The sequence below is a fragment of the Corvus brachyrhynchos genome, unplaced genomic scaffold (assembly GCF_000691975.1).
Source record: "Corvus brachyrhynchos isolate BGI_N302 unplaced genomic scaffold, ASM69197v1 scaffold43, whole genome shotgun sequence".
Lineage (NCBI taxonomy): Eukaryota > Metazoa > Chordata > Aves > Passeriformes > Corvidae > Corvus > Corvus brachyrhynchos.
In genome coordinates, this window is record NW_008237353.1 from 411,404 (window position 1) to 436,468 (window position 25,065).

General features: G+C 42.4%; 1 long non-coding RNA gene across 1 annotated transcript; it reads left to right on the forward strand.

Moving 5' to 3' along the window:
* Positions 1–1,346: 1,346 nt before the first annotated feature.
* Positions 1,347–24,846, forward strand: LOC108445810. Its single transcript, XR_001860788.1, has 4 exons — positions 1,347–2,273; positions 4,128–4,317; positions 6,281–17,624; positions 21,123–24,846. It is a non-coding gene; the product is annotated as an uncharacterized LOC108445810 (long non-coding RNA).
* The last annotated feature ends 219 nt before the right edge of the window (positions 24,847–25,065 follow it).

Consider the following 25,065-nt stretch of genomic DNA (forward strand, 5'->3'; position numbering starts at 1 on the left):
TGCCCCTCCTCAGGCCAGCCTCTGTCACCCTGCCTAAAAAGGGAGTGTAATGATATTGACCTATTTGGCAAAGCGTTTTGGGGTCTCTCTGTGAAAGAGACGGGGGTGAGCTGCCTTTGCAAACTTTGAGTGTTTCACGTTGGTATGCTCCTTCAGCTTGGAAAACGAAACGTGCTAAACTTGGGCAGGTTTTAGTGTTTGTGATTCATTCCCAGGGAATTCCAGACTTCTTTAAGCTCTTCCCTTATTTGTAGGTATTTGCTGACTGGTTTACTAAACAGGCTGTTCTGAGGCTGTTTGCTGCACTTGACACCATTTATCCATCCGTAGGACTGAGTCACGCACCATGAAGCCTTACACAATTAAGATATGGTGAACAGCAGCAAAACTCAGCCCCGAGCACAACCCACAGCTTGGAGTGGTGGGGCGACAGCTCCACCTCCCCACGCCTGGGCTCTGTCAGGTGTGTGAGTCAGGGCTGGCTGAGCAGGCAGCAGTGGGACTTCTGGCTTGATAACAGGGCAGGACAAAGAGGAGCTGTTATCTGCTGTGCACGCACAAGTACTCTCAGTGCAGACAGGCTATCTGGCACGTAAACTCATAAGCTAAGCACTACATGCAAAAGGTAACTGTAATAAAAACATACTGAGAGCATTTTGTTTATGGTTTCTTCCTCGACAAAATAAACCGCAAACTTGCGGCAGCTCTTTTCCTTAGTAACTTTCCTTTCTCCTATAGCTCCTATTTTAAGAATATCTCTAATCCATAATCTGAAAAAAACACCGAATTTTCAGAATACGCCTCATTATTTTGAAGCCTCCTCAGGGAACAGAAATGCAGTTTCAACCTGCTCATGCTTTCTCATAAATTGATTTCAAACCTTGCACGTGAACACACTGTGATTTCAACTGGTACCCAGAGTGACATCTTCCATGAAACCCCGCAGCTGTCCCTTAATGGGAGATTAGTGCTTTAACAAGATGTTTTTTTATTACTGTTGTTGTTTGCTCACTAATGAAACAGGCTTGTGCTGTGTGCTATCAATTACATCCCAAATCATGTAATGTAATGACTCAGGACTTTTTTTTTTTTAAAAGAAAATGTAGCTGCGAGTTTTATTCAGTCTGGTTATTTCATGGCTTCAGAATTTGTTGTCCATGTTCCTCATTACCGCAGCTGTAGATAAAAACTTGAAAATCTGAATCTCTTAAGGCTCAGGAATGTGACAGAAAATAGCCCCCAAAAGGTCACACGCAGTTTGGTTCTGTGGGAGAGGAGAAGGTGAGGAGGAGGAGATACAAAACTGGCACAGGATATTTGCAGCTAACACTGCTAATGTAGCTGCGAGTTTTATTCAGTCTGGTTATTTCATGGCTTCAGAATTTGTTGTCCATGTTCCTCATTACCGCAGCTGTAGATAAAAACTTGAAAATCTGAATCTCTTAAGGCTCAGGAATGTGACAGAAAATAGCCCCCAAAAGGTCACACGCAGTTTGGTTCTGTGGGAGAGGAGAAGGTGAGGAGGAGGAGATACAAAACTGGCACAGGATATTTGCAGCTAACACTGCTGTCTCAGTGGGGCTGCTGGCACCATGTGGCTCTTGGGGGTCTTTGGAAAGTTTTCTGCTGTTTAGCCTCAGAATCTGGATTCTTCCAGCCTTGTTTAGTCTTTCTGGGCTCTTTTAAAGGTCAGCTGAGAGAAAACATGAATTAGCTCTTCCAGAGGGAGCTGCTGCTCCTCTCTCCCTGTTTGGTAATGTAGAAGAAGTGTCTAAAGCATGGTGTTGTGAGAGAAATTAGCTGCTTCTGCTTTCTCCCCTTCCCCTGTAGTGAATTTGGTTCCCTGAATGAATGAGACAGATTTAGTACCAATTTTATTCCCAATAGGCAACCTAAAAATACCTCCAACTCCACACACATCCCTTGTAGTCCACAGCTTTTTCTGGAGCTGAGGCAAAACAGAGCTGATGTCATGGGCTATTTTTATACAGCGATGTCTAAAATATTTATTTTTGTAATGGCAAAAGAGTGCACTGTACTCTTTGGTAAATAATTTCAATGTTATTGTTTCCATTTACGTAAATTGACAAATAGCTGAAATTAGATGGAGCAAGTTTGGGGTTTTTTTGCAAATTATTTTCAAGTTCTTGAGCACCTTTTCCACTCCTGTCTTCTTTCCCTGAGTCTCTTCCAACAGCAAACATCAAAGTAACACCTGCCAGGGGTGGGTCAAGCTCTCAAGACAGTGGCCTTTGGTCTCCAAATAAGAGCAGGTGAGTAACTGCATGCTTACTGCCCCAGGCATGGGCAGGGAGTGCTGCAGCAGAGCTAGAACGTTCATTCACGGTTCCTGGAGAAAGATACTGTGGTCCTGTCAGCCTCATATCCTCATGTTGTCCTGGCAGCTGGGACAAGCCTCCAAAGCTTCACAGAGGAGTTCCCAGATGGTGGCAAAGAACGAGAACCCAGATGCCCAGCTATGAAATACGGTGAATAGTTGTCATTAGCCACGTCAGATACAGGCTGGGTGCTTTTCCAGCTTCTGGTTTTCTTATCCTTCAATGCCACTGAAGTGCTTGGGCAGACAGTCTGTTCCCTGTCAACTCCCACTGTCACTTTTTTCCTTAAGCGTAGTATCAAAAGTGCTTGTACTTTTTTTTTTTTTTAATATCAGGAGTAGCCCAGTCTCTCCTGCTGTGTTTATGCTTCTGCCAGCAAATCACTGCTTCTGTCATGTACTTGGCATCCACTTGCTGCTCACTAGAAACCCAGGTGGGCACAGCACAGCCTTTGTCTCAGAGTCATCCATTGGAATAAAAAGCTTTTTTTGGCAATTCAAGCAATTTTTAGTCTGCAAAATTGGAAAATAGAAGTTTGCTGAATGGAGCACAGAATGCTGCTGAATGCAGAGCTGTTTCAAAAAAGAAATGAAAGCAGTGCATGTTCTCTCAATTTTTGTTTTCTAAAAGTCAAATCAAGGAAATTAACATATTTTGGGTTTTATTCAGGCCCTGCTTTAGTGGTATCTGTCTTACCTGGGTGAAACAGGTGTGACTAAGGTGGTAGGCAAAGGGCTTTTTTCCAAAAGGAGTCAGGTACCTAATGACAGTTTGAGATGCTTCTGTCTAAAAACAGGTCCCCAAAACCTCCATGTTGCCCTAGGGGACATGAAAGCCTCAATCTAGACCTCTAGCAATTGTCACAGAGGTCTGCATGAAATAGTGGTGGCAGCTCTTTAGCTGCCCATTTCTGAAAGGGGAGATTAAAACATTCGTATTTCTTTCCCGTTCAAGGACTTTTGAATCTGTGTCTTTCACTTCCCCAGAGAACATCATAAGCAGCTAACTAGAGCATGTCCTGAAGCAGTGCTCTCTTTGTTACAACTCTTCCTGGTTCAGAGTAATTACATGTGTAATTATGAGGATAGAGACACCCATGGAAGACTGACTCTGCCTGGGTGGTGGTTAAATACTCACTGCAGGCCATGGCTCTTGCTCCAAGGATCGTGAGGTATATCTAACTCTAGTAAGTCAGTTAGAAAGGAACAAAGCTTACTGAACTTTCTTAAAAGCTTTTATTAACTCACATGCAACATTTGGGTCCTTTCTGCACACAGAACACACGGACTCTAAAGGCTAAGGTCCTTGAGATTTAGCTGAGCAAAATGTTTTGAGACAGCTGTGTTCTGCTGTAAACCAGCACTGGCAATAAACACCAGCCTCATAATAGAAAGGAAATACCCTTGTTGTCTGCCCATACTCAGGTGTGGGGTCAGACTGGGATGTTTTCATCAACACAATGTCATAACTCATTACATCTGCATCATTTAAAGGAAAATAAAAGTCTGATCTTCTCGTTGCCATCTTCTCTGCTTCCTGCTTTCTGAATTACTTTCACTGATTTCAAGGCAGGAAATGCTGATCCTGTGTTGTAAGATATAGCCCAGCCTGGAATAGTGATTTAATTTTAAATACTCAAGGTAGAAAACATATTCTATTAACATCTTGTTGCTTAAAGGGTCGTGCTAATCAGCTTCCAGCAGTTTCTTCTTCAAGTCTTACTCAAGTAGTTATTAATTAAGATGTGTTTTTCCACTGTTTTTTTCTATATAATTTTTTTCTGACCAGTATTATTAAACCATCTGCCTCTGGAGTACAAATAATTTTTCCAAACCTGCACCATTCTTGCACATCTGTGGAAAAGAAGTCACTGACAACAGCTGCTGAAACCCTTGGTAGTGACCAAGACGAGTGTGCTGTACTTGCTTCAGACATCACTGGGGAGTCTGCCTATGTTCCCCAGCTGCTGTGAGACTGGGTAAGGGAATCTGGTTTGGAAGAAGGGGAAACAACTGGAAAGGGTTTAAACACTTCTGTCCAGTGAGGCTGAAGGAAGAAAGAGACGAACCAGTGACTGGCAAAGAACAGATCCATCTGCATCATGAGGGAACAAGAGGGCTTTGCAGACCCAAGGTTCATGTGATTTACACAATGTGTCACATGTACGTGGCAAAACACGGTTCAGAAGATCTTGAACACATCTTGGCCGCTAGAAAGGTGGCTTTAGCATTTTTAGTTTCACCTGCTAAGAAAATACAATCCCTCAGGCAGGGCACTGTAACTAACCTGCAGAACCACGGCAAGTATAGGGCAAGTTGTGCAATTTCAGCTCAGTGCAGTTTTACTATGGATTTACTAAGACAATTACTTCCCTTTTGGGAGTCTGTCCTTCTGAATGCCCAAGTGCAGCCTCAAAACATCCGTCCTTCACGGGCACCTTGCAACTGTGACCTGCCTCCTCTCTATCTGCTATTTTGATGGAAATGAGCAAAAGCTGCCCGGTGTGGCTGCCCTTATTTCTCTCTCTCTTTGAGATTTAGCAGCAGTTTTTATAAAGAACCAGTGTTTACTTTTTCCAATCCTAGCCCTTCTGCGTTGGAGAAATGCCCTCTCCTCAGAGCCATGCCACCTTCCTCAGAGTGTTTATGTCCTCTCACCAGGAAAGGATTACAAATTATGTTGGGAATGGATTTTTTAAAACACACAACCTCTTATTGCACAGTGTTTTTAAGTAAAGTAGCAGGTGAGCTTGTTAACTCCATCTGCCACTCTTGTCATGGAGGACATGTTTTTTAAACAAGCTTTAATATCCTTTACTAAATAAAAGTTGTTTTCAACAGGAATACCCTGAGCATAATCATGATATACATATGTGCTCTTTTTTTAAATAAAATAAAAAAAAAAAAGAAAGAAAAAAACCCAATAATTGCCATCTGCCACTTTCTTAGTAAACATTGTCATATGTCATGAACTCAATTACCCAGATCACTGGGGTGTGGACAACTGGGTGCTGCTTTTTAAAAACAAGTGTTGAAATAAAACTTTGCTTTAGGTGCAGCAAATCCATTACTGAATGTCCATCAGAGAGAACGGGCTCCTTTCAGGCAGCTGTGTGTGTTCCCTTACGTCAGTGGAAAACTGCCTGGGCACAACCAGCTCGTTTCTTATTGACTCGTGTAATTATAGGCAGGGCTAATAAATGGCACCAGTTACTGCAAAGGCTGCCCCAAATTCTGCATTCTGTCTTTGGTCGAGTTGAGCAATGATGGTGACTTTCACCAGATCTGCTTTTTGGCCAAGTGTCCTCTGTGACAGGGGAAGCCACATTCCCTGCTGAGGAGATGCCTTGGGCTCGGTTTTAGAAATAGGTTCACTCATTTAGAAGAAGTCCAGGCTGAAGACCTGGGGCACTGCTAGTGCAGGAGAGAAAGAGGAGGCAAAAGAGAATAGGAGGACAAAATTCTGTGATCCCCTTGAAATCTGAATTTGGAAGCTGCTGGGAAAGACCAGAATTGGTGGAAAGGTGTTTAAATTAAGTGGGCAAAGGCACGGGACAGAGGTACAGCACATGAAAAAAAAAAGGCAGAAAAATGGTAAAAATACTCAACAATCATTTAATAAATGGGGTGGTAGGGGTCCGTTGCCCCTTTTCCTCAGCTCCTAAGAAATCATAGTTAATTTATTAAAGAAACAGTGGAAGCTTGAAAGCTAAGATCTCCAAGACTAACATTTGCTTGTTTTAATTTGAGTGTTTTTAGATATAAACAGTTAGAAATAATTCTTAATTGCACACTAGATGTGACCATGCAGTGACCAACATCTGCTAATCGAACAAGGAGACCATCTTTTAGGAAGGGAAACAAGTTACAAGTCCAGAGGCAATCTGTATTGCAAATCTAAGAGGTCAGTCATGGTTATGATTCCTAATTTATTGTTCACAGGGCATTGAATCATCTTCTCTGGAAAACCTACAGAAATCTGCCATCTTATACTGGATTCTGAAAAAAATGTATCCTTTTTCAAACTACTACTGGCATCAGTTTCAGCTGGCACTTCAGGTGTCTTTAAATATCTATGTAATTGGCTTATTTTGTGTTCATAGAACTTATGGGTCAGACTCCTGTCATCCTGCTTCAGTATTCATTGTAAATTGATATTAGCGTGGTGAAATGACTTCTAGGAATGTTTAACATTTTCTTTCTCTCTCTCTTTTCATTTTGGCATGTCTTCTTTCCCCTTCTGATGCAAACCAACCTGCTCTCTCTTAGTGATATTTTGATCAACTGATGTGGGGGAAAGGAAGCCGATCTGTGAGAGCTTTGATACACACAACAAAACTACTGACTTTGTTGGAAGAAGGAGGATCAGTCCAGAATCTGTCTCTTCTTTTTTTGTCGTTTTGGGGGGATTTTTTGGTGTTTTTGGTTGGTTGGTTGGTTGGTTTTTGTTGGGGTTTTTTGTGTGTGTGTGTGTTTTGGATTTGTTTTGTATTGACTTTTAGGGTTTTTTTATTTCGTTTTGTATTTCTTTTTGGCCAAAATGCACCAACATGTTTTGAATAGGTGTCTCTGGCATTCAGTAAGGCACAAAAAGAGTGATTTATAAGGTTCCCATGCCCTGTTGATTATTCAGGAGCTGTCTGTGTTTGATGTGGTGGGCACACTGTGCCCAGTTTGTTACACCTGTTTGGTTCTCAGCTGAAACCCGCTGGTGCAAAGCTGCAGCCCATTGTGCTCAGCAGACTGGCCTCTTGTGAGTAAATGATATGTATTCCTCTGGCTGAGTAAGACCTTGATGAACTTGTATCAAAGGTTTTTCTGAACTCATTTTTAGGAGCATGATGTGAATTTTATGGAGCAGGTGTGGGTGCCAGGGAAAGGTGGAGGCTGGTGTCACACTTCACAGCATAAAGCCACCCACCATCAAGGCTGCTTTTCATGTGCTCAGCCAATGTGAACCCTACTGGAAACAGAAGGCCCTCTGAGGCTACGTGTAAGCCTGAAGGAACAGAGCAGGCTTTTGAGGCAGGAAATCAAAGACATTGGAAAAATTCCTGCTTCAAATCACGGTAATTTTTAATGACTTGTAAATCATGACTGAAGAAAGAAAATCATAATCATTTAAAAAAATCCTCTCCCTTGCCTTCAAAGTAAGTAGAACACTTTCCAGATCAAATTGCTCTCCTCAGTCACCTCAGCAGAACAGAAGATGGCTCTGCAAAGGGAGCTGGTTACAATTCCTGCACTGGGGTGCTGCCTTTTGTGAGGACAGAGTGTGTGTTTTCCTGTCAGATTGTGCCATGTTACAGGCAGGGGGAGACCGTCCTTGAGGGTGGCAAACAATCACCTCGACTGGGAAACAGGAGCATGCTCTGTGCTTTTCACCCAAAGGGAACAGCAGTGCTAGGATTTGACCCTTTTTGTGCTGTTGGTGTTGGGTTAGAGCTACTCAACCCCTGGAGTCTTCCCTCTTGGAGGTATAGTGTCTGATGATGCCCTAAGGCTACCATGCCTTAGGTAAAGTGCCTTAAAAGAGAAAGCCCCTGGCTTTACTTCCAACAAAATTCATGAGCTACTACAATTGACGAAGTTTTTAAATATGGGGGGAAAGTGTGTAAGGGTTGATGAAACTTTCTTTTAGCAAAGCAATTTTGGATAGCTCCCAGTGATTTGAGAATGCTTATATTGTACACAGCCAATAATGTAAGCTGGGAGGTCATTCTTGTCCCTGTGTTTCCCAAGACACTGATTTCTTGATTGTTGTTCTTCTGATAATGCTCCTGTGTATTCAGCGTTTGATGCTGCAGAAGACACCTCAGCTTACAGGAGAAATTCCTGTGCATTTGAAGGAGACTTCATCTTTGGTCCAGTGGGGGATAAACCTGAATCATGAGGTAACAGAGCTCAGGGTATCCATGCTCTATGAGCTGCTTTGGGAAAGTATTTGGATTTTTTTTCCTTTTTTTTTTTTTTTTAATTGAATGGGCTCTTTCCTGCCCTGAGGAAAGGAAGCCCCAGGAAAATCCTGCCATAAAAGATTTCTTTGCAGCAGTCCCACTAGGTTAAAATGGAGACTCTTCACCATGAAAATGTTCCTCTGGGAGAAGTTTCACCTGTTAAATCTGAGTGTTTCAGCATGTTTTGGGGTGCAAGGTCTTTACGTTCTGCCTTGAAGGGAGTTAGGAAAAGGGAATGCCTGCATTGTTTATGGCATAACTTTTTGATTTCAGCAACTGGAATTGGGGGTAGAGGAAAGAAAGAAAAAAGTAGCAGTGTTAGGAATAGAGTAAGTCACTAAGAGTGGCAAAAGGAGTCTGAAAGACTGCCATAAAAAGCAGACTTCCCAGAAAGCTAGATCATTTCCTCGCTATGTTGGCATATATCTGAAAAGTTTCTTAAGATTACCTATATATTTCTGATTACTTCAAAAATTTGGGCATGCCGGATTACAGTGTTACCCAATATCAGCATGTATTATGTAATTCTAAGGCAGTAGAGTTACAAAATTCAAAGACAGTCTAGTCGAGTCTTTTTTAGAAGATGTTAAGTGGTACAATGTGTAAAAACAGTTGCTGCCTATAAAGGGGGAAGAACATTTTCTGCCAGTTCTGAAATTGAGGGTTACAGAATTTGCAGAAGTGGCCTTGGCTGAGGCTTTGCATTTCAGAGCTGTGATCTTCTGAAGTGGCTCCTTGTGGACCTGGGTTCTGTTGGTGCAAACTGTCACGCCTACATGCACAGCCTCACACGCAACAGGTAATGCTTGAACAAAGCCTTCCGGCTGGATTGAAACTTCTCATGATTAGCAGGTAATTAAAAAAAAGAATAAATCCAGTTTCTCAAAGCCAGCATAAACCCCCACCATCCTTATTGCTTAAATAATGCAGGAGAAGATCTCGGGTAATGCACTGACATCTGCAAATCAGAGTTAATTAATCTTTGCGATACACTTTTCAGAAATAATCTCCTTTGTCACTTGGTGGTGAGAGGCATCAGCTGCCAGTAGAAAGAGCAGGCATAGACCACAATCAAGAATGACACACACTGCAGCAGAATGGGGCAAGAGTAGAGTTGGGTTAGCCAAAACTAGTCTTCCACTTCTCTGTAGCCTTCATTTGGCAGCTTGCTTTAAGCTTCGAGAAGAGTCAGTTGTGCTGTGCATCAACCTCTTACTTACTCTTTGCAGTCTGGAAATATAATGAAGAATATGCTTACTTCTCTGATCAAAATCTCCTAGCAGGGCTCATTTGAACGAACACAATGTCACAATGGAGTCCGGACAACAAACTAGCAAAAAAAAAGGTAATAGAGTAGTGAATTTATAACCACGAAGTAGGGGGCACTTGACATCAGTATCAGGATGTTAAGATGTCTTAGCATCTCAGGATGCTAAGAATGATGACTCTAATTCTCCTGTGTTTTATTAAGCATAGGGCAGCAGAAAGGACTTTAGGCTGCTATAAGAAAGGTGAGAGCTAATTCTTTTCCAGGCTAGCATTTGCCAGCCAAACAATATGCACAGGATTTTTATGAACATAGGTGAGTGCAAAGGACACTGAAAATAAGTGCTTGAGGGAGGGTTAGGCTTGTCATTTTCCCCTCTCCTGAGAAGAATACGTGTGAAGTGCTACCTCCACCATCAAGTGTGCTTTGTATTTATTTGCATTGTTTCCTATTAGCCCCACCTCTTTCACCAGTCTCTTCTATGTGGATGCTTTTGGGTGCAGATTTGTACTTTGATGGCGAGAGTAAGAACAGGGTGTAAGGACAGAGAAGACTTTTCTTGGCCAGCCTTCTGCATTCTGGAGTTCTTCAAACTTCATGGTGGCCTGGTTACATCTCTGGTTTCTTTTCCCTGTAAGTGTTGAGTGACACTGTCCATGATGGAAATCACAGATGTAGGCCAGTTTAACACCCCCTCCCTCTCAGCTCCGTTTAATAGTCCCTCCCTCTCACCCCCACCAATGGTTTATGGTCAGCTTAGTTAGGTTCTTTTGCCTCTTTTAATAGAAAAAGTGGCAGGTGTTGGTGGCCTAGACTAAAAATGTGTGATGCAGTTTTAAATATGATTTATGTCTTCTAGCTATTCCTTAGGATAGCAAAGGGTATTCCTTTTTGCATCAACCTAAGATGTAGTTGAAAACTGCAGCTGTAAATACCTATCAATCAGAAGCAATGACTAGGAAAACTAAACACAGTCATTTGATGTTCTTTTGCTTTATCCTCCATAAAGCTTAATTTTTGAGTGGATATTTTAGAGGTACTTCCTTAGATTCCTCCTCTGGACCAGACACCATGAGTTGCACTAAGGTTAAATCCTGTTTCCAAAGCAGATCCAGTTCAGTTAAGGCACTGACAAGAGGCACACAGCATGGCAGTGCTTGGAACAAACATATATATAACAGAAGCAAGGCCTTCTCTATCTGGTGTAAATGTGTCAATATGCACTTTGTTCGTGTTTTAACAGTGACTTAGTCACAAGCAGGGAGTGGTGGTGAACGCAAACCAGGAAACTTAAGAGCCTTCTTCTCATGAACGTGTAATGAAGTCCTCTTCAGCCTTTCAGCCTCCTTTGAATTCAGCTGGATTAAAGCAGTGAACAAACAATCCATAATTGTTTGCCAGGAGTACGATGATCCACAACAATGATTGTGTAAAAGGAACAAGCTGAAATGCCCAATAGCCTCCTCAACACCCAGGAATTATGCTGGTACAGCACAGAGCATAACTGAAGTACTGGTTAATAAAACAGTTAATGAAGTAATTGTAAAACATTTTTTCTACTTTTCTGCTGAGCAGCACATGAGAGGTTCTTAACAGTCAGTGGCATGGAGGGGGTTTTACAGGAACAGGGATGAAGGAAGGGGAAATCTAGAGGAAAGAGTCTAGATATCTGAGCATAGAGCTTCCCCTTAAATGTAAAAGAGATTTTTTTTTCATTTTCTTTCCTACAAATGTGAAAGTTTTAGGATGCAGTTACCTGAAGCATTTTCTGTATTAGCATGCCTCATATAAGGAGTCCTGATCTCTTGGTCCTCTGTCTGTGCTGCCACGTGCCAGCCTCTCGCTCCATCAATGAAACCATCTATGGTGATGCATGCTGGATAGTTTCCCCTGCCAGGGCACATGGAAGGCCACTGACCACCCTCGGGTGCAGCAGCAGATGCTGTATTGAAGAACCTGAGTGTTTTTTCTGGATACAGACACAAAAACCCAGTAGCTGATAGTGCAGTACTAGGCCATTCAAAGAAACAGAAAGTAGCTCTAGGAACTTGGAGTAGAAGCCCTTAGGAGAGCATGGACCTTTGATTTCTGCTTACAGATAGGTTATTAATTTTTGAAAGATCGCTTTACTTTCCAGAACACTATTCTGATCCTTCTTGCCACATTTTCAGAAGTGAAAAAAAGCACATTGGGATATCTAAAACCTCTGCTTCCTGCCTTCCTGATAAGATCCCTGTGAACCGTGTTTGTCCCTTCTCTTTTACTTTTTTCAGGAGGCAGAAGCTGCAGATGTGAATGAAAGCTTAGACATGTAAATATTCAGCAAAATTTCATTGCCCTGCAGGAAGAAAACCTGCCTACCTGTCCTCAGTTCCTAGCTTCTGTGCACAGACTAGCCTTTTACAACTTCAATGCCTTGTCACAGATACTGCGTTGATTCACCAACACCTGTTTGCTAATAAATATTCTAATTGTTCTGAGGTATAAATTGGGAGTGTGGGAGGATTGCAGATCATATCTTATATAACTGCCAAAGGATATGCAAAGCCTTTCATGGCCTCCTGAATAATGTAAGGTATACTTGCATTTTCATTAGAGTAACCTCCTCCTCCTGAGTGAGGCAGAAAGCGATTTGTGCCCCGAGGAAAGCTACGTGACAGAGGTCTGTGTTCTTAGAAGGCAGCAGCAAGCAGTGCCAGCAATATCCGGTAGATCAAATGTTTCTAGGCTCTCGTGTTTCTTGTCTGTGAAATCAGATTCAACTGCTGGCTCCCATGGAACTTGCAACGTAGCATTCCCAGCTAAAATACTGCTTTGAAAACAAAACATCTCCTTCATCACTACTGCTGGGCATCACAGCAGGCAGTTGTTAATTCCAGCTGCATTTATAAGTGGGCTCTTGGGCAATGAAACATTAATTCTCCGATGTCATTTGCTATGCTGGCCGCAAAGTCAGTGCCGAATTACTCACGTCCATCAATGTTTGGTTGCTCTACCAGAAGAGATTCTCATGAGCTCGATTCCCTTGCTGTCTTCACTAACTAAATCAAAAAGTAAAATAAAATTATCTTTCAGCCAAAGCCTACAGTGGCATATGGAGGATCTCTCCCTTACAACTAGTAATAAAGGATCCACAGAGACAAGTATGTGTGTTTCCAGACTTGCTATACACCTCCAGCTCAAAATAATAGTATATCTATATATATATATGGTGTGTGATATATATATATATATCATGCCTTGAAATTTGAGCTTTGCTTCCAGTTCAGCCTATGGCTGAGTCAGCAGAGGAGTCAAAATGAGTTGCAGCTGAATGTTATGGAGGTTAGAAGTAAAGGGAGCAAACGGCTGTGCCCAGGGATACAGTATAAGAACCAGAAAGGAAATAGGAGTAAATTCAGGGGATTGGCATCAAAACACTGAAAGCAGCAGGTTATAGTCACTAACAGGCTTTTGCTAAGCTTCTGGTATTATTATGTGAGTAACATAAAGACACGTTTTGGACCATGGTCAATGTATTGGTGATAATAATTGTGATGGTAATTATGCAAAGAGATTACTCACACTTGGTGCACATCTGGTGTTATGTCAAAGGCAACTTTTAAACTCGCCACTGAGCCCTCCATGATCCTGAGCATATTGAAAAAAGCTTGATTGATTGTAAAACCCAGTAGGCGCAGCAACAGAAAGCAGTGTGATAAATTGAGTGATCAGAGAAATATGCTTTTTTGGTTGTTGTTTCTGTTTTCATCAAGGGTGGCATTTCAGCCTTATGTTGATAGCCTGCCTAAAGCCTAGGCAATAGTTATGGACCATCTAAGTTTTGACTTACTTGGAACACTATAAGAGCAGTGTGTTTTTGGACTACTCACTCTGGTGTGGAATTTTACTCTTTAGTATTATATTATCATGCCTCATTGCAAAAGCCTGGTAAAAACTGAGTGTGAATATGACTACACTCTCCAAATATGCCTCCCTGAAGCTGACCTCTTTGCATTCCTTACCTGGCTTCATTTAAAGCTGCTGACACTTTTATGTAAAATTTAGTATCATCTACCTGAAATAGAAGACCAAATCCAGCCGTGTTCTGCAGTAAATAAGAACAGCTACTGTAACTTACTTGCCCAGGTGGTTGTACAACACCCCCTGATGCTACGTTAGGTTTTCTTGTTGTTGGGCTTTTCCAATTAGCATCCTAGAATGGAAAATTTGTATTGAAACAAATGTTTAAGTACTGAGGATGAGCATCTTCTATTTAATGCCTTGGAAGGGGAAGCTCTGTTGGACAATTTTGTTTTTCACAAATGGCATCACTATCAATTCTGAAGCCTGTAACAGAGTAAAGTAACTGGGGTGTCAGAACCTGGCCTTCCACCACACGTTCTTTTGGAATCTTTTGGATTCTCATTGTATTTATGGTTCACCCCATGAAGATCAGAGTGAGCAGAGGTAATGCTGACATTGCAAACCACTGGATCCAACATCAGTATAACTTCCTGCTTAGCAAAAATACTTCCATGGAGGGTAGAACCAAAAGGATTATCTGCTCTGCTAAATCCTATCCCTGCAACTACCTGACCAAACCAAGTTCATCTCATGCACCAGAGGCTACAATCCTTCTCCCAGCATCTTGTAGCAGCCATAAGGTCTGTGGTGAAAGATAAAACATAACATACACCAACCTGCTTTTCTTTGCCCCAACATCAGTATAACTTCCTGCTTAGCAAAAATACTTCCATGTAACATTTTGTTCTTACAAACTGAGTCTGAATGTGATTAGCTTTTGTCACATTGTGGCACATTACAAAAGGACATTAGGTGCAATTCACCACCGTGAGGTATCTGGTCTTGCCTGTTTACCATTAACTAATGAGATCTCAGTCTGGACATGTGAATGATGTTCTAATTTTGCAGTGATGCCTTCATTTAGCAGAGATTTTTTCTTAGAAATCCTTCCAAAACTGCACAATCAAAATTTAATACAACCAGCAAACCTCTGGCATAAAAACCAGATTGTACTTGCGTTGGTCAAAGTAAGAGTAATGCAGCTGGAAAGAGTCAATGATCAAAGCACCTTCCACTATAAAGCTCTAGGAATAGCCTAGGAATTTTTCAACTACAAGATGCTTTAACTTCACTTTAAAGCAAGAACAGTTACTCTAGGCTCTAAGATCCTCTGCATGCTTATAGATGCTGCTGGACAGAGTAGGTTGCCTCTGAACATGCAGAAACAGAAGAGCTGAAGCTGAGAGAGGAGTTGCAGGGAGGATTCCTTCCAAAAGGAAGACAAGCAGCAACCTTAAGGTACACCTTCATGTGCACCTTTCCCTGAGCAAGCCTTGCAGTTATCAGGTTTCCAGTACAGTGCCCTAGAGATTGGAAAGGAAGGTGGGTGAAGGGAGGGCAGCTGCGAGTCTTGGGCAGCTCTCCAGGGGAGCTCTGGCAGAAGCAGCTGCCGGTGGACGGTGTTGAATCACTGCAACCCGGCGGCACAGCTCTGCTCAGCCAGCACCATCCGGATCCTGAGCAGCTCTGGTGTCCTCTGGTAGCTCTGGCTGCAAGAAGGCTGCAGCCACTCTCTCCAACTTCCTCCCCAGACAGACCGTCTGTCTGGGAGGCTACGTGCCAGGGTTCATGCTGTCCCAGGGGTTCAGCCCCTAGTTATGAGGATTTAGTTACTAACACATTTGTAATACTGATGCTGTTAGTACTTAAAGTGCTGTCATGGGTTTTCCAGAAGCTGTATTTGTTTGCTGCTACATGAACAAGCAGAAACAGAAAGGCTAATTTTCTTTTGTAGTGAGAAGTGGAAACCCATGCTTAAAACCTTTACCCTGATGTCTTCACCCACTGTACCACTTCACCATAGAGGCTGACAGAAACAGAGAACTTGGGCCAACATGCATTTCTCCTCATTTTGCAAACTGACCAAGTTCCTCTTTCAGACGTGAGGTAGTACGTGTGTGTACACACTGTGAGACCAAGCTGTTAGCTAATCCTCTGCTCTGGAATCCATCTAACAAAGGGGTAGAGCACTGGGAAATATTTCTTTTCTAAGTTGTTTAAGTAAACAAAATTAAATCTCTTCTTGGCCAGTTTTAAAGATCAAGTAATAAAAGCCTGGAATAGTTCTGTTGTATACATTTCCCTTGGAAAGTATCTGCTTCAGTTTTTCTCTTTGTTAATCAGGTCTGAGATGTCCATTAGAGAATAGTTTATTCCCAGCTTTAGTTAATATTTTTCAAGTGTGCTGTATTTGTACACATTAATTCCTGCCCTCTCAGCTCTCAAAGATTATCTAAGGACAGGACAGCTAATGGCTCTCTGAAGCCAGTCAACCTTTTTTCCTGATGTCAGAGTAAGGACAGCTAAAATAGCAGTAGAAAATACCTTCTTAAATTAGCTGTGGCCCTCTTCCCTTTTGTAAGACTTTCTGATTTTTGTGTTGCTTTCCTTAAGTTGTAGATTGTTTAAAAGTGGGTTCATTATTCAGTGCATATGACAAGAAAACGTATTTAAATTCTGATGTCTTTGGGAAGTTTGTTCATATTATGCGTTCATCTCATGTTTACTCTTTTCTGTGGTAACTGCTACCTAATGCACTAATTCTGCTGTACTGATTCTGGTACTTACCAAGCAAGCATAAGGTGACAAAAATGTTTGTGAGGTGATCTTTATCATCTTACCAGGACTTGAATTCTTTTTAGAGAAGGGTCAGTCAAAAGCTAACACTGTGTAAGCTGGGAGTATTACCATTGCGTTCATTGCCACTGCAGGTCAGATCCCCCCTTTCCTAGCAGTAGGAAGTTTGTTTTACTTCTTTCTCTTCCACTACTGCCACACGAAGCAAGGAATTAGGACATACTCGTGTACAGTTCCATCTACAAACGTTTCAAGAATGCTGCCACTTTAACTACTCATTTGTTTCCTTTCCTACAGGTGTATTTGTTTTCAGACAGCTCCGTTTATTATTCTAGTCTAGAATAATCTCTGCACGGCTTTGTCAGTGCTGTTTTGGGGGAGGACCTGAGGGAAGAGTGGGAGGATGGTCATTTTCAGGGTCAGTGCAGCCTTGGGCATCCTTACACCGGTTGTGATCTACACCTCTAATTAGGGCTTTGGACAGGGAGCCTGACCTGCATTGAGCACATCTGTTTGCAAAACCCCTGACCTAAGGCACTTCCACGCAGGCAGGTGCACATTACTTTCATGTAGTTCAGCCTGAATTAATCCTTGAACTGTGAGTGCAGGAGAACGAAATGCAGAAGGCAGAGCTCCTCCTGTTGGGCACAGCCCCGTGCAAATGTGGCCAGTCTGCTTCCAGCCCCAGGGTGGCAAGAGGATGTTGCACTGTGCGGCCCTCTCAGCTCAAGTCTCTATCAGCTGTGTGTGCTCTGCACAACTAAAATGGCAAATTTTTCCACCCCTGGAAGAAGGAGATTTCTTAGAATAGATCAAAGAGGTCATTGTAGCCCAGACATAGTGACTAAGCTCATCCTTTGAGTGAGAGAGCACACTTCCTGTCCTCACCTGACTCTTTTACCCTGTTCTTAAGACTACTGAGTATCATGACAGCCCATTTTAGAGGGGACTGAAAGAGTGCATCTGGACAGGGTGTTAAGTACTGGCTCAATGAAGCACTTCATCTTTCTTTTTGGTCCCCACTTAAGTTTTTTAATCAGCTAGAGCCTACAAATCTATAAAATCAAATATTTCTCCTCCTGGTGGTATTAAATTGCATGCAGAGCTCTGTGGGCAGGTAGCCAGAACAATAACAAAGCCACCTTGCAAGTATTTATCTCTGGCAATACCTTATACTTCTGATTTCTGTCTGTCTGAATATTTCAGTGCCTTTTAAACTGTCCATTAATTAAACCCCACAAGTAAGGTTATCTAATTTTTCCAACTGCAGAAACCAAAAACCGAAGGGGTTACAAATAGAATTGGGAGACTTCTTTGTGTTTGGAGTGCTACCCAAGGCCACCGGTGACAAGAGAGCTGTTCACAGAGCATGATACTGCCTGATGTGAATCTGGCCATGTGACTCACCTGACAGCATGAGGTTGGTCTAGAAAGATGCTGTGTCTCCTGATTTTTGGTTGTCCATCTCGGTGGTGCTGCTGACTCTTTCCTTTCTTTAGAATTAGTGTTACTGAAGAGTCAGGCAGTATTGAAGGCAGTACAAACAAGACGAAAAACTTTGGTGCCATGTTGGATCATGCATGCAGAATTTTATGACGTATCAAGGCCTGATCCAAAACTGTTACAATTACTCATAGTTCCATATGATTTTGGTTTTCTTTTCCAACAGTGGGATTCCCTTGCTGTAGGAATGAGCTGATTTTGTTTTTCTCTTTATGTCTACTTTCAGTTTTGCACAGCTCTGCACAGGGAGGTACCTTTGGAAAGCATAGTTCTGTGACATATTTATATGATCAGATTGAACTATGAACCAGGAGAGGGAAATCTAAAGGCAGTGACAGGAATTCAAAGACTTGTTAAAATAGTTTGAAAATTTCAGGAATTCAAATGGTAATCTCACAATGGTGTGAATTCATGTATGCTTGTGCTGGTGCCAAAAAAATCCAAATTAACCTGTAAATTGAAACAAAGAATCTGATTTTGCATTTCATGGGATTGTGGTAGGGCTGAAGGAATCAACAGACATAAAAATATGTTGACAACACAGGTGTAATTTTTTAAAAAAGGAGAAGGAGATGCCCTCAAATATATTATCTGAAGTAGACTGTATTGATAAACTGGGTAATTAGGTTACATAAATCAGTGCTGCAAACATACTGGGATAATCAAATAAGTGGGTAAGACTAGTTAGAACTGGCCTATACTACAGATGAACAAAAATACGTAGCCCTTACTGGCAGAACAGAATTGTTTCTGCCCTAAGGCAGCTGAATCTCTAGAAACACCTGTAACAGTTCTGCTAAACGTAATTACAGTTGTCAGATGAAAAGAAGACACGATAAGATCAGATAATTCCACCACTCTGGAGTCCACTGAAATCAATTAGGTATTTCCAGGTTACTTTAAAGGATGCTGGGTCAGCGGGAGAAGGACCTGCTTAGAAACTGAGATATTTGTGATTTTGCAGCTTTGTGGTATTGAAAAGCACTGCTACAGAGGGGGAAAACCAGAAGTTTTGAGGAAATGTCCCGCTTTGTATTGCTGATGTGTCACCTCCTGTCTGCTCAAGAATGCATCGACTGAGAGGCAAACAAGGGGAGAGGGAGAGCTCAGTGTGAGGGTGCAACAGATCATAGATAAACACGAGCAGATATGGCTTTAATGTGAAGCTTGAAGTTACAGATATTTCAACAAAACTCAGATATTTTGAAGCTGAGTTTTCTTGAATTCTGAGTCAGAGAAAAAACGCAAATGTATTGCAAATCAGATAAGCCAGCACTTAGGGTTGTATGTAGAAGCTAAACTTAAATGCCTATAAACTATCTGGACTGTGGCATGCATATGTGAGGGTTTAACAAAAATTAGTTTAATGAAGGAACAGATTTCCTATCAAACTTCCAGTAACTCCAAAACAATCTAAAAATACGATATTTCAAAACTAATAGCTTGACAATGTTCTTGCTAGCTAATGACCTAAGCACATGAGAAATCTGATGTGGCTATCATGCATCAAGTTGTTGACATGGGCTGTGAGAGTCTGGTATGCTATTTAAAAAATAATTGGAGGAGGGAGGGTTATTCTGAAAGAAATAAGTCTTTCTGGGAGCAAGTTTTTTGCATTTTAGCCTAACAACCTTTTTGAACATGATACTGAAGAGAACAAGGAGCAAAGATGGTTCCCTGCTTTTACTTTATAGTTTGACTTCTGAGGGAACTGTGAAACTAGTTTCATCCATGTCTTGAAAGATGGTTGTCCCTGCTAGACTGTTCCAAAAGTCTCCTAAATGACCATTTCAACAGAAAATTGTCTGCTGTGAGTCAACTTATAAAGGGAAACACAGATGATAATTTAGATTTCACAAGAACCCTGATAACATTCTTAGTCATGAGAAAGGATTCCTGTAAAGGAGTTCACAAAGAGTAATAAAATTCTTTTGTAAGTAAGAGCCTAGTTGATATTAACAGTAGTCCTTACTTAAAACTGCTGCATATGCGCGAATGCACACGTGTGTGTGTGTGTGCATGTGTCTGTGAGTGTGTGCAGAGAGAGTAGGAGAAAACTTTATTTTTCTGAATGATGGTGTTGTTTAAAACAAATATATGAGTTGGTCTTTTAAGCAGAGCAGATTTAAAGGCTAAAAAATAATTAGATCCAAGGTTGGGTAACAATTTATTTACAACAGTACTTGACAAGTCTTTTTAGAGTAGTCAGTGGGACTTTTCTATTTCATGGTGGGTCCAATCCTTCAGGCATTTTAATACATGCAAACTACTGGCTGAAAACCAATGTCTTTTACAGAGGGATATTCTCTAAACAGACTAAGCAGACTCTTTTCTTTTTCCCCAAAGCTTTAATTTAAAAAAATTAAAAACTCTAACTGCAGTTTCTAAGTATCCACAGGTATTTTCTTGCAACAGCATTGCCAATAAAGCCCTGGAGCATTCCGGAGGCAGTGCCCGTCGTGGCAGGGTGCAGCCGGCTGTGCGGAGCAGTCTTGGTACCGCAGCGCTCCATCTACCGCTGCGTGGGGAAAGTCTTCCGTGCACCTCTGCCTCCCTCTGCCGCCCTGGAAGTCGGCTCCGAATGATTTTTGACGGCTTAGATCAACCTGTGAGGCTGCTTTTATGCTGGGGAGGGCTGGGATATTTAGCCCGTGGTATCACCTTACTTCCTTCCTCTCCTACATCGCTGCCCAGGCATCTTCATCCGTCATGGAGGTTAAGGGCTGAGATCGTGTTTCAGCCTTTTAAGAGCTGAGATTGTGAGGCCAAGGGTCTCTGAAAGATTCACTTCTCAAACCACAACTAGCTGTGACTGCCAATTCCTCTGATTGAGTAGTAACTGCTGTGCACAAATTGGTGGTCTAGAAAAGGGGCAAGCATGAAGAAATCTATTGCTAACATCAGAGGTATTAATTTGCTATCTGCATTCGTAATGTCCCGTCAGTGACTCTGGTCAAAGGCCAAAAAAAGGCCTTTGAAACAGGGGAAACATGTCTGCATATATGAGCAGTGCAGGGGTTATCCATTCAGTTAAAACAGATCTTTAACTGCAGCACTGGTCAACCTCTGTGGCCAGTGCCGGTTAGAAAATCTTGAGTGGGAATTGTGTTCTTCCAGGGACCAAATGGTGTTGCTATTTGGATTTTGAGCTTTTTCTATGACAGAAAGCTGGATTCCTTATGCAAAAATTTAATATTTGTTTCAGAACATGGCAATAGAACAAATTCAGCCTTGTCTGTTTCTCTAAAAAGATGTGATTTAAGAAATCAGTTCATTTTGAACAGCATTACTTTTCCAAGTGGAAAATTATTCAGCCGAGGGCTCTCCAATGAAATTTATCATTATTTTTTCAGCTTCTGAAAAAAATACCAGAAGTTAATAGCAGCTTATGTAGACGTATTCTGATCTTTTGCAGGGTAGAGAAACTAAGCTGACCCTACTTTTCCACCTGCAGAACTAATTTCCTTTGGCTCAAGTCAGGGTTTATGGCTGGCTCCTCGCAGCGCTTTGCACACCCACGGCGCCGGGAAGCTCCCAAACCTCCCAGCTGCTGTGAGGGAACAGAAGAACGGGGGTGATGCTGGAAGGAAAATGAGCTCTTCTGGGATGAAGATCAGTCCATGTATAAGTTTTCAGGTGTTCCCCATGGACCCTTTCACCGGTGGGTTTGGATGTGCTAAGGAGGCCTGGAGTCTCTCAAGCGTTTGTAGTGGCTCAGGGCCGGCAGTCAGGCAGAGCATGTGAGTTGTGTCCCAGCCTCTGAAATACCACACAGGAGTGGAAACCTGGGGTTTGTACACAAATTGTGAAGGTTTCTTTGTCAGCTTCTCTCCCCTCCCCTGCTGTTTTCCCTGCAGTTCCAAGCCTTCTCCTGATCCCTGCTCTGCACAGGTTATCAGAGCTGGTCATACCCCAGCCTGCCAGCCCTCCCTCTGCCAGCTACCAGCAAGCCCTCCAAGCCCTCTCTGACACAGTCACCTTCCCTGATCCATCCCCACATGTCACTGTTGCGTGCAGGGACGGCAAAAAACGGCGTAATTTCAGGTCAGAGAAGATGGTCGAAGCTGACCCCTTTAATGCCAAAAACCCCATCTTCTTATAGCATGGATCGCAAAAGAGAAATTACATGATTGGCCCATCGGTCAACCACCTACCAAGGTGATAGGCTAAGAGGTATAACCACCCATTTCAAAATATTATTCCCAGTAAACTAAAAACAATTCCACTATGTTCTCACAACAGCCTTGCACCTGCAAATGTTTACCAACTAGCAAACCATCGGAGAGCTAGCTTGCGTGAGAATGGAGAATTTCACATGAGACAGTAAAAAGTGGAGAATCTTTTCTCTGCTAGCCTCCTCAGCATCTACACCCACGTTCTCTGCTGTGCCCATCCTCCCCACCCTCAAGGTGCCACAGAAGGCCCTTGCAAAAGGACTACTTCTCTTTTTTCAGCCATTCATAATTTAAGGAACTACCTTATCTGATGAAATTCTGAGATTATGTACCTGGCTTTTCTTTCTTTTTCTTCTTTCTTATTTTCCTGTTTTAATTATCAGGACAGTGCTGTCCACTCTGGTTTCTCCTCCCTGAGATCTTTTCAGCCCTCACCACCTTTGCTTGCCTTGCACAAGCACCGGTAGTTTATTCTTCGCCTGAGCTACAGTTTCAGCAGCAACCTAAGCCCTGCTGGGAATCCCTTGTCATCATCGCTGTTGCTCCGTACAATGCTGCCTACAGAGCTCATAATAATCCCTGTGGGGAGCTAATACACTCAGGACTTCTGTGGCAGCACCTCTGACGTGGGAGGGCTTGCTGAGGGCAGAGTTGACTGCAATTCCCTGCTCCTATGAAGCTACAGTTTGGAAGAGTGAATTTTGGTTGTTTCTGCTGCTTCATTCATTCACCCTCTTCCTCCAGAATAATCCCAGTGTTGTGCTACTGGGAAATATCACTACCATGTACCACACTTTTTTTTTTGCTTTAAAATCAATACTTTAGCAATATTTTCCTGAATTATCCAGTTAGTCTTGTTTTCGCATGACAAATTTGTATTCAAATTTGTATCCAGCTCAGCCACCGGATGATGCACTGAGGATTAAGTTGAATAAATTATATGAATTATGGCCCCTTTTAAGAGGAGTCTCTGTTCCTTTATCACTTGTACACTGTCCAAATGTGTTGGAGGTGTTTGATAGAAAATGTTCAGATAATTTAGATGTTGCATGCCTGAGGTTTGACAACCATTTTTAGCCTCTTAGGTGGAGTTTCAGTGGAAGCCAGATGGTGGTTTTGGTGATCTCTCTTGGGAAGAAAGCTGGTTTGTTGTCCAAGGACTTAGAGGAACATCTGTGTTCTTGCTGTCCCTGCACTGTTGTAGAATGATCAGCCCTCCCTGGGGGAAGCTCAACAGGTTTCTAAATCTCTGTCTCTAAGGAGAGAGCATATGCACAACCTTGAAGGATGCTCCCCAGCAAATATTGCAGGAGTCTGCAGGCTACAGAGATATTCACTTGACCTCTACGTGAATGTGTTCCCTGTTGTTCTACTATAAAACCTCATGGAAGGTGTTTCAGCAGGTTCTGGACACAAGTGATTCAAAATGCATTCTTCCTTGTGTGGAACACAAAAAATCATCAATGTGCAGGTTGAAAAGTCACTGAGCACCAATGCAGCATTGTTTACCGATACATGCATGTTTCTGGCCTATCAGATGGCCTTGCTGATATCTGTCAGTAGGTTATCATAGGAGATTTATAAGATAAAATGGCCACCAAAAGTAGTCAGCCTTTTTACTGTATGTTTGGTTACACCACAGTGTCCTGCAGAGTATACCTTGTTCTTGGGACATTGGTCTACAATAAAAAAAAATTTAGGGGTGGGGAATTTTTTAAGGACATCTAAAAAAGTTTGTTTTCTCAAAGTTCTGCACACAGAGGTTAAAAAGAATAAACTAGAAAAGCTGTTTCTAAACAATTCATTGTATGTTTCGTGTTCGAACTCAAATTATATGCTGTTTTCTCACAGAGCCATACTCCAAGTATGGACTAATTCTGTCCTAAAAATGAATCACTATTGTATAATGAAGGGAACTGTTTTCTGTAAAGCCTGAATTACACAGCTGTAAAGTGGTGGGATTACTAGAAGAGGGAGGGAGAGGACCTTCCCTTGATCATGGAGCAGGGACCTGGCCAAGCAGCTGAGTTCTTTCTCCATCCGTGATGCCATGCTTAATCAGTCAAACCCAGAGCCCCCTAGGGAGCTGTTCCCTCTGAGTTTCTTATGCCCTGGCTTAATATTTACTTGCAGAAATGCCAAGTATTGTCAGCTGCAAAAGGCTTTGGGAGCACTCCTCTGAACCAGACATCCTAAAAAAATCTATCTGAAAAAAATCGGGTCATTGGCATCAAGCAGGATATTAGTTGATTTATCTGTTGTGGCTCTTCATCTACAAATTGTAAATTTTGTTATGAGTTACATTACCTCTTCAACCCTTTCCATCAAAGGATGCTGACATAAAATGATGTTTACCAAGTACTATAGCAAGCACTGTTGAAGAAATGCCAGCACTAAATGTGGCCTAGGGATGAATATTTAAGAATGGATGGGGGATGATTGCTGGCTTCTACATCGGCAAGCACCGTGCACCCTGTGTTTCGAAAGAAGCCGTGTCCAGCTTAAAGACTCTGTTACGTTATTACATAAAGAAAGCAAAGGCACAGAATAAAGATTCGCTCATGATTTCTGACGTTCTCTAACTTTCGGTGGCTTTAATCTGCCGCCACACTGGCGGTGGAGCTACGAGGTTCAAAGGGACAGGCAGGGATGTTCCGCAGCGTTGCCTGGATGTTGCCTCGGGATGAGAGCTCGGGATGACAGCTACTCCGCTGCGCCCGTGCTGTCACCTGAGCTCCCGCAGCTCCGGCGCTCCCGAGCAGCACCCGCCCTGTGCGCGCCGCTTCTTTCGCCCTGTCCCGTCCTGTCCGCCCAGGGCTGTGTCCCCAGACCCCGCCGAGGCAGCCGCGGGGGTGCCTCCTCCCGCGCTCTCTGGAGCTCCGTGTGCTAACGCTGTGAGCAGCGAGGTGAAAACACTGCTCTCATCAGGATTCAGATTCTGCATTTTGCTCTTCTCCGATGTTTAAATGTGCACAGCAGCATCAATACCAGCTTTAATACCATGTAGTGTAATCACTTTCTTTTCCCCTTTAAATCTACCCATATGTGTATATAAATTTTATTTAACACACTTCTTGCTAACGCAAGTTTCTTTGGGGGTCCACGACATCCCCAGTCTTCCGCGCTCTCCTTGAGTCAAATTGTGATTCCGAATTCTGGTTTTCCGTTTGGTGGGAGGAGCCC